Source organism: Melopsittacus undulatus, chromosome 6, assembly GCF_012275295.1.
Source record: "Melopsittacus undulatus isolate bMelUnd1 chromosome 6, bMelUnd1.mat.Z, whole genome shotgun sequence".
In the NCBI taxonomy this organism is placed as follows: domain Eukaryota; kingdom Metazoa; phylum Chordata; class Aves; order Psittaciformes; family Psittaculidae; genus Melopsittacus; species Melopsittacus undulatus.
In genome coordinates, this window is record NC_047532.1 from 26,051,547 (window position 1) to 26,059,020 (window position 7,474).

Sequence of the window (7,474 nt, forward strand, 5' to 3'; positions counted from 1 at the left end):
TGCAGCATTCTACTAGGAACAGAATAGTTTAGTGAGGTTAATGCAGGACTGATACATATTCCGCCTGATAGAAGAATGCTATATGAAATTGCCAAAAGATTTGAAATTGCCTTGTGCAAACAGAGAAGCTCTCAGGTAATCTTAAAGGGAAAGAAAAAAAATATAGTAACAGTCCTGGCTTAAATCAGAAAATCAAGCATATTTTTAAATAATAATTGTGCTAAGGGGCAATTAGTTTTGGGCAAGTTTTGGTAAATATGTTTATATAATAATATTTTAAAATTCTGGAAACATACGTACCAAGAACACTTATTTCTGTACTTGCTTTTCTTTTCATGTCAGTAGAGCTGAAAGCAGTGAGTAAAGCAAAAGAAACACAGTTAATGAAACTGCCTATGGCCTAAACTTATCACAAGGAGTACATAACCTATTCACAGATGCAAAGAACTACCAATGGAAACAGCATAAATTAGTTCTTAATCACTATAAACTTTACAAGAGTAATCAGGGACTGTCAAAGAAGCCACAATTATTTACAGATCTAAGGGTCTTTCTGCTTCCAGCAATAAAATTTATGTAACATGACACTACTTCTATACTTTATCCTCAAATAAAATGTTGTTAAATTAAGCAGATAAATTCAAATATGAAAATGATGCAATGTCAGAGAAAGGTTGTTTGTGCATATTTATTACTCTGTTTTTAAAGAACTGTTGTGGTTTAAGCCCAGGCTGTACACCAGCAACAATACTTACCGTGAGTCTCCATTCTTTGGAATATTTATTTTTGCATTGTAAAAATGGTGGGTTGGCCTTGGCTGTCTCTCAGATGTTCTCCCAGTCTCTCTCATTTCCACTCCTCAATAGGACAAGGGGAGAAAATAAGGATGAAAAAACTTGTAGGTTGAGATAAAGATGGAGAAATCATTTATCAATTACCTTCATGAGCAAAACAGACTTGATTTGGGGTAGTTTAATTCATTGACAAAATTGGTTTGGATAGAGAAAAACAATGACAAAATAAAAAAAACTTCTACACACTCCAACCTTTTTTTTTCCCCTAAAGGCTTAACTTCACTCCATTATTCCCAGCTTCTATATGTCCTTTCCCTAAGCAGTAAAGGGAGTGAGGATGGGGGGAGTGTATGGTCAGTCTATAACAATTCTCTGCCACTCCTTTTTATCCAAGCTCCAGCATGGGTCCTCCGCACATGCTAAAATCCTTCAAGGTAAAACTACTCCTCTGTGGGCTCTCCGTGGGCTGTAGAAGAATTTCTGCTCTAGAGCCTGCAATACAGCCCTCCCCTTCTTCTGAGTGCCACACTTCTTTCCTCACTCTGCTGTGCAGTGTTTTGCCCTTAAACACATTTACTCAGAGGTGCCACCAGTGTGGCTGATGGGCTCTGCTGTGGCAACAGTGAGGTCATTGAAGACCTGGTTGGAACTGTCTGGAACCAGCTGAGACCAACTAGGACTGGCCATGTCCAGCTCAGGGCAGCCCCTGCTCTTCTCACACAGGCCAACCCTGCAGCCTTTCCACTCCAACACCTCAACAAATCAGCCCTACAAACAGCCACAGAAATACTTGCACATATTTGCAGAGAATATTTGTATGCTTTTAAGTTCTAGATGGCTTGGGCAACCATCAGGCTTTGTCTGTAAGACAAACTGAATTATAGTTTATGTTTATTTGGCAACATTATATATGGATATAATTTCTATATTAAAAATTATGAAGACATTAAACCAAACTGAACTTTTCAGGTTCAGGGAAATAAATTATTAAGCTATGCTTTTTATTATACTATTTATTATTTTATTATTGCTAGCTGAAAAGATAATGAATCCCCAGAATATTACTTAAAGACTTGAAAAGGCATCCTACCATGGAAAATACATTTATGTTTACTGGAATCAGTAAGTTTTTCTATTTAATTTGTATTAGTGATAAGTTCCCCACTAAAATCTAGGTTAAGCAAAGAAGAAAATTTCATATGTTTTGATATGTTAGATCAGGTTTTGACCTTTGTCCAATATGTGTCAGATCAGCATAGTTCTACGTAAGCAATTTTAATTGTCTGAAGTGCAACATTAATAGTTTTTATCAGTTCAGTACAGGGCTTTCTATGTGTGATATAAACAAATATTTATTTAGATCAAAGAAAGGAATCGATGACATTTGGAAAAAAAAATTAATTATGCAAAACATATTTGTATTTCTAAAACAAAGCCGGTTCTACTGAATATTGTTTAAAAATGCATTATTCTCACTCAGGGAGAATATTAACCCTGTAAGTTCCTGAAAAGCTTAAAAATGTAATACTTTTAGCTTTGTTTTCTAACTCATGCCACAGGAATACATGATAAAATGACATTGTGGATGATGCTTTATTAATTTTTTTACATGTGTCTCTCAAACCACCTGCTTACGTGTTCAGTATTGCTAATGACATAAAATGGTCAGCAAAAGCTAACACTCAGATAAAAGCTATAAGAAAGGGGCCAGCATATATTATACCCTTGGCCAATCTTCAAGCTCGCATTTATTTAGGGCTCAAAAATGTAATGAGCTCAATGTTTTGTATACATAATTGATATTTCTCAGAGGAGTTTTCATTTATTACTTTGTTCAGATTCTTCTTGAACCCCTGTACAACTGCATCATCTGTAACATCCTTTGGCAAGAATGCCAGAGTTTCTGCAGCATTGTGTGTTTTCCACATCATGTAGCATGTGTTGGCACTGAAACTAGCACCTCATACAGTAGCCCTCATTCCAGATCAGTCCTCTCATAGTCCTCACTGATCTGAGCTAAGAGTTACTGACGGCAGCATTTTCAGGGAAGCTGACAAACTAGGAGGAAACGTGCTTTTATAGTCATGACTCCTAGCCAGTCATGCAAAGGATGCTAGTGCGTTGTATGTATGTGCATAATGTTAAGGCATCTTCAAGGATAAGTGGCCCTGGAAGTATGCTCTAGTAGAAGCACACAAAGTAATTCAAGAAAAAAAAAACAACAAACAAACAAGGAAAACAAGCAAACAAGGAACTGCAATCTGTTTAATGTACTACAAGCAGGAGTTGTCCCTTCAACCTTTCCTATTTTCAGTATTTGTGCATGACTTACTCTGGATGGTTTTTTTCTTCACTTGTTTAGATTTTAATTCAAATGTGAAACTAATGGATGAACTAAAAAGCCCGTGTTATAGAAAGAGAAATAGCTGTAACACCTTTCTATTTACCAAGAACAGCCAGCTTGTTATTGAGGAGTGGATTGACTATTATGCTATTCTGACAGGCATAAAGAGACATTTAAAAGGTATAATACCAGCTGTCCACAGAAATTCAACACGGAGCAGCATTTTTTCATCTGGTGTTGTACATCTGTTTTCAGCATCTCATCTAGCACATTCTCCTGCTGAAATAAAGACACAAAGAGATATAAATTGAACATTAGCGACAGGCAGAGTTTATCCTGCTGTTTTTGGATAAGGTATTGACAATGAACAGTAATAAGCCAAACTATCTTAAACTCAGCCTGAAAATACCATTAATATAATCTGTTGCTATACACTCTGAGAAGTGAAGCTGCTGCATGGGAAAAAGAAAAAAATAAAAGAAGACTGCTTCATGCATAGAAAAAGGTTATTTTTAATAACAATTTTTATGTTATTGCTACTTTGTCTTTAGCTTCTGCTCTTAAGTAAAATACAGATAACTTTATGAAGTAAAACTGAAATAAACTACAGCCTAAACTAAACAACAGCTATGAATTTATGGAAAAGAATATACATCACCATTGTTCTGCAGCTTTTACATTGTTCAGTAGAAACCCAGAACAACTTTCACAGTGGGAACATAAGAGATCTACAGGATGACTGAGCACTTGCTCCTTTAGGGCATCAATCAACGTACTTAAATGTTTTTCAGAGCACCAATTGATTAGAATACAAATTAAATTGATTGTATTGGAAACACATGAATGGTCACATTACATAGAAGCATGTATTTAACAGAATCATAGAGTAGTTAGGGTTGGAAAGGACCTTAAGATTATCTAGTTCTAATCCCCCTGCTATGGATTTCTGCTACTTTTCTGGGTTAAGTTTATTAAGCCACATGACAGCTAGCATAGCTGGCCGGAACTGCTCCTTGGCTGTGCATCCTCTCTGCCAACCACTAATGTAGCAAGGAAGGATATGCCTTTCCAATGTCTCTAAAAATACTATTACCAGAGCAGGGTCTTCAGAAGGAATAGGCAAAGAAAAAGAGGTGGTGAGGTTGCAATGTATGTCAGGGAGTACCTCAACTGCCTTGGACTCAATGTTGTGAGTGAGAAGGCTGAATGTGGGTGAAGATCAGTGGGAAGGCTAACCAAGCAGATATGCTTGTAGGAGTCTGCTATAGACCATCTAGCCAGGATGAAGCTATGGATGAAGTGTTCTTAAAAAAACTGGGAGAAGTTTCGCAGTCTATTGCCCTTGTTCTTGTGGGGGACTTCAATCTACCAGATGTCTGCTGGAAGCACAATACAGCAGAGAAGAAACAATCTAGGAGGTTTTTTGGGGGTGTAGAAAGCAAATTCCTAGCCCAGCTGGTTAGTGAGCCAGTTAGTGAAGATGCCTGGCTAGATTTGCTGTTTGCAAATAGAGAACTGGTGGGTAATGTTATGGTTGGAGGCCATCATGGGGAAAATGTTCACAAAATGACTGTATTTTCAACCCTTGAAGAAATCAGGAAGAAGGTCATCTAAACTTCCACCTTAGACTTCTGTAGAGCTGATTTTGGCCTGCTTAGGATGCTGGTTGTCAGAATTCCTTGTGAAACACTACTGAAGGACAAAGGGATCCAGGAAAGCTGGACACTCTTCAAGAATTAAATCCTTAAGGAGCAGGAGCAGGTGGACCCTATGTGCCAAAAATCAAACTGGCAGGAAAGAAGACCAATTTGGCTGAACAGGGACATATTGCTTGAACTCAGGAAATATAAAAAAAACAGAAAATCTATCACCTGTGGAAGACAATAACCCCATAAAAAATACAAGGATGTTGTTAGGTTATGTAGAGAGAAAGTTAAAAAGGCAAAAGCATAGATGGAACTAAATCTGCAATAAAAGATCATAAAAAGTACTTTTACAAATATATTAGCAATAAAAGGAGGGCCAAGGAGAACCTCCATCCTCTACTGGAAACTAGGGCAGTATCTCACTACAAGAGAGACATTGAGAAAAGGGCAACAAAGCTGGTGAATGGTTTGGAGCATAAGTCTGATAAGGAACAGCTGAGGGAACTGGGTTATTTACTCTGGAGAAGGGAAGGCTCAGAGGGGACCTTATCGCTTTTTACAACTACCTGAAAGGATGTTGTAGTGAGGTGGGAGTGAGTCTCTTCTCGCAAATAACAAGTGACAGGACAAGAGGTAACGGCCTCAAGCTGATCCAGGGAAGATTTAGATTAAATATTAGGAAAAAATTCTTCACAGAGAGGGTGATTAGGCAGTGGAACAGGCTACCCAGGGAAGTGGTGGACTCACCATCCCTGGAAGTGTTCAAAGCCATGTAGATGGGGCCCTCAGTGGTATGCTTTATTACTGGTCTTACCAGTCCTGTGGTAATGGTTGGATTTGATGAACTTAAAGGTCTTTTCCAACCTAGCTGATTCTATGATCTGAGCATTTCAGAATTACTAATATATTTCCTTAACTCAAAATCAATATTCTTCTCTGTTTGAAAGTTATGAATAGCAAGAATAATTAAAAAAAGACAAACCTAGATAGAAATTTTGTAAGTTATGACACTCGTTTTTCGTAGATGATACTAGGACTTGAACAAATTAACCTTTAATGATGCTTAAATTCTTAGGTCACACATGACAATTAGATTTAGATTGCTGTGTTGTTCAGGTTCAGGTAGCTTAAAAAGCTTTAGACTCTTCATAATCTTGAGGATGCCCAGCAAAAGCGAGGTAGAAGAGAGAACTGGATCGTTTCCAAGGTTAGAGTAATTGCTAGTGCAGCACAGAACAAATAATCTGTTGAAGCAAGCAGTACTCCTCCTTTTCGTGCTTCACACACACACACACCCCTTTTTTTTCAGATAAATGTTCTAACTGCAGTGATATCCTTTTTCATTATTTTGGTAACCCCATCTTCAATTCTAATCAATGACAATGTCTTAGTATTTTTACCAAATGAATGTGAAAGAATGGGTAACTTTGAATTAATCCAGAGACATCCAAAGCTGGAAAAGTAAAATAGCCTGACACAGTTATAGGTTAGGAGTAGTAACTGAAACACTTCATATTCAGGAGCCATTTTCCTCAGCTTAAAAGAAAGAAACAAACAAAGACTACCAGAATACTGCAAGAAGAGTTTTAAAGTGCCAATTCCAATGATGGCTTTTTGTATAAGACTTCTTTTTATATAAAAAAATAGCTATTTCGGGTTTTTTGTTTGTTTTTTTTTATGGTGTCCTGTCATCTTACTTGACATTTCTGTTGATATTTAAATCATTGGAAGTGCTGACTCTTCCAGCTGGGGTACTGCTTTTTTCTGATCTTCCAAGGTTAAAATTAAAAAAATCAACCTAATGAATCATCTGAACATTTTTTCTTGAAGTTTACTAGCTTGTAACATAGCATCATTTACTCTTGGAACCTTTTTTTTAAAATATATAAGCAAGATAGCTATTTTATGGGTGTTAGAATAGAGTTCAATCACTCACCTGGAATTTAAGACCAATGTGCTAACCATCAAAACCTTTTGTTCTTTCACTACTGAAAGATGGTAAAGATGTTATGTTCTCAAAACTCTCCTAGTTTTGATTCAGTTTTGTTTCCATACCAGTGAAATGCTGAATGAGTGATTTCTGAATGTGGTGTACTTGCATGAGAAGTAGGACCATGATATCTGCTGTCACAGGAAGTCCATCTGGCTGGTGAAAAAGGGTGCAAACAATTTAGCCACAATACCATTAATCTTTTTGTTCACTCATGAATGATTACAGACCTAAGACACATGTGATGCAGAATTCAAAAACTTCAGAGACGCAAATTAACAAATGAGAAAGCAAAAATTATTTCTGAAAGGAAGTAACAAAAATATTTTTTTTAATCTTAAGACATTTTTATATTAGCAAGATGAAAAAAAAAGTAGGAGGCAAACATTTGTTTCCATAACCTCATTAGGCACATAATGAGATTACTTCTGTTTCCACAAGTTAAGGAATTACATCTCTCTTTTGCATATGTTCTTTGAGTCCTTGTTTGCAAAACAGATAAGAAGTAAAATCCAGATATTTTCCACCTACACAAATTTTCTAGTTCCTAGCTAACTGATAGTGAAAATTAATCCATGCATATGTTTAAATAGAAATTGATTGGGCATACATTTCCACAGGTATCAAAACAGAAAAAAGAGAAGTATGACAAGAAAAGCAACATGTAACTCTCCCACTGTCATATAAAAAACCCCACCCA

The 7,474-nt window shown here is 36.6% G+C and overlaps 1 long non-coding RNA gene across 1 annotated transcript; it reads right to left on the reverse strand.

The window, feature by feature from the left end:
* Positions 1-778: 778 nt before the first annotated feature.
* Positions 779-6,905, reverse strand: LOC115946831 (uncharacterized). Its single transcript, XR_004080845.2, has 3 exons — positions 6,721-6,905; positions 3,328-3,417; positions 779-858 (listed from the first exon to the last, which is right to left on the reverse strand). It is a non-coding gene; the product is annotated as an uncharacterized lncRNA (long non-coding RNA).
* Between the last annotated feature and the right edge of the window lie 569 nt (positions 6,906-7,474).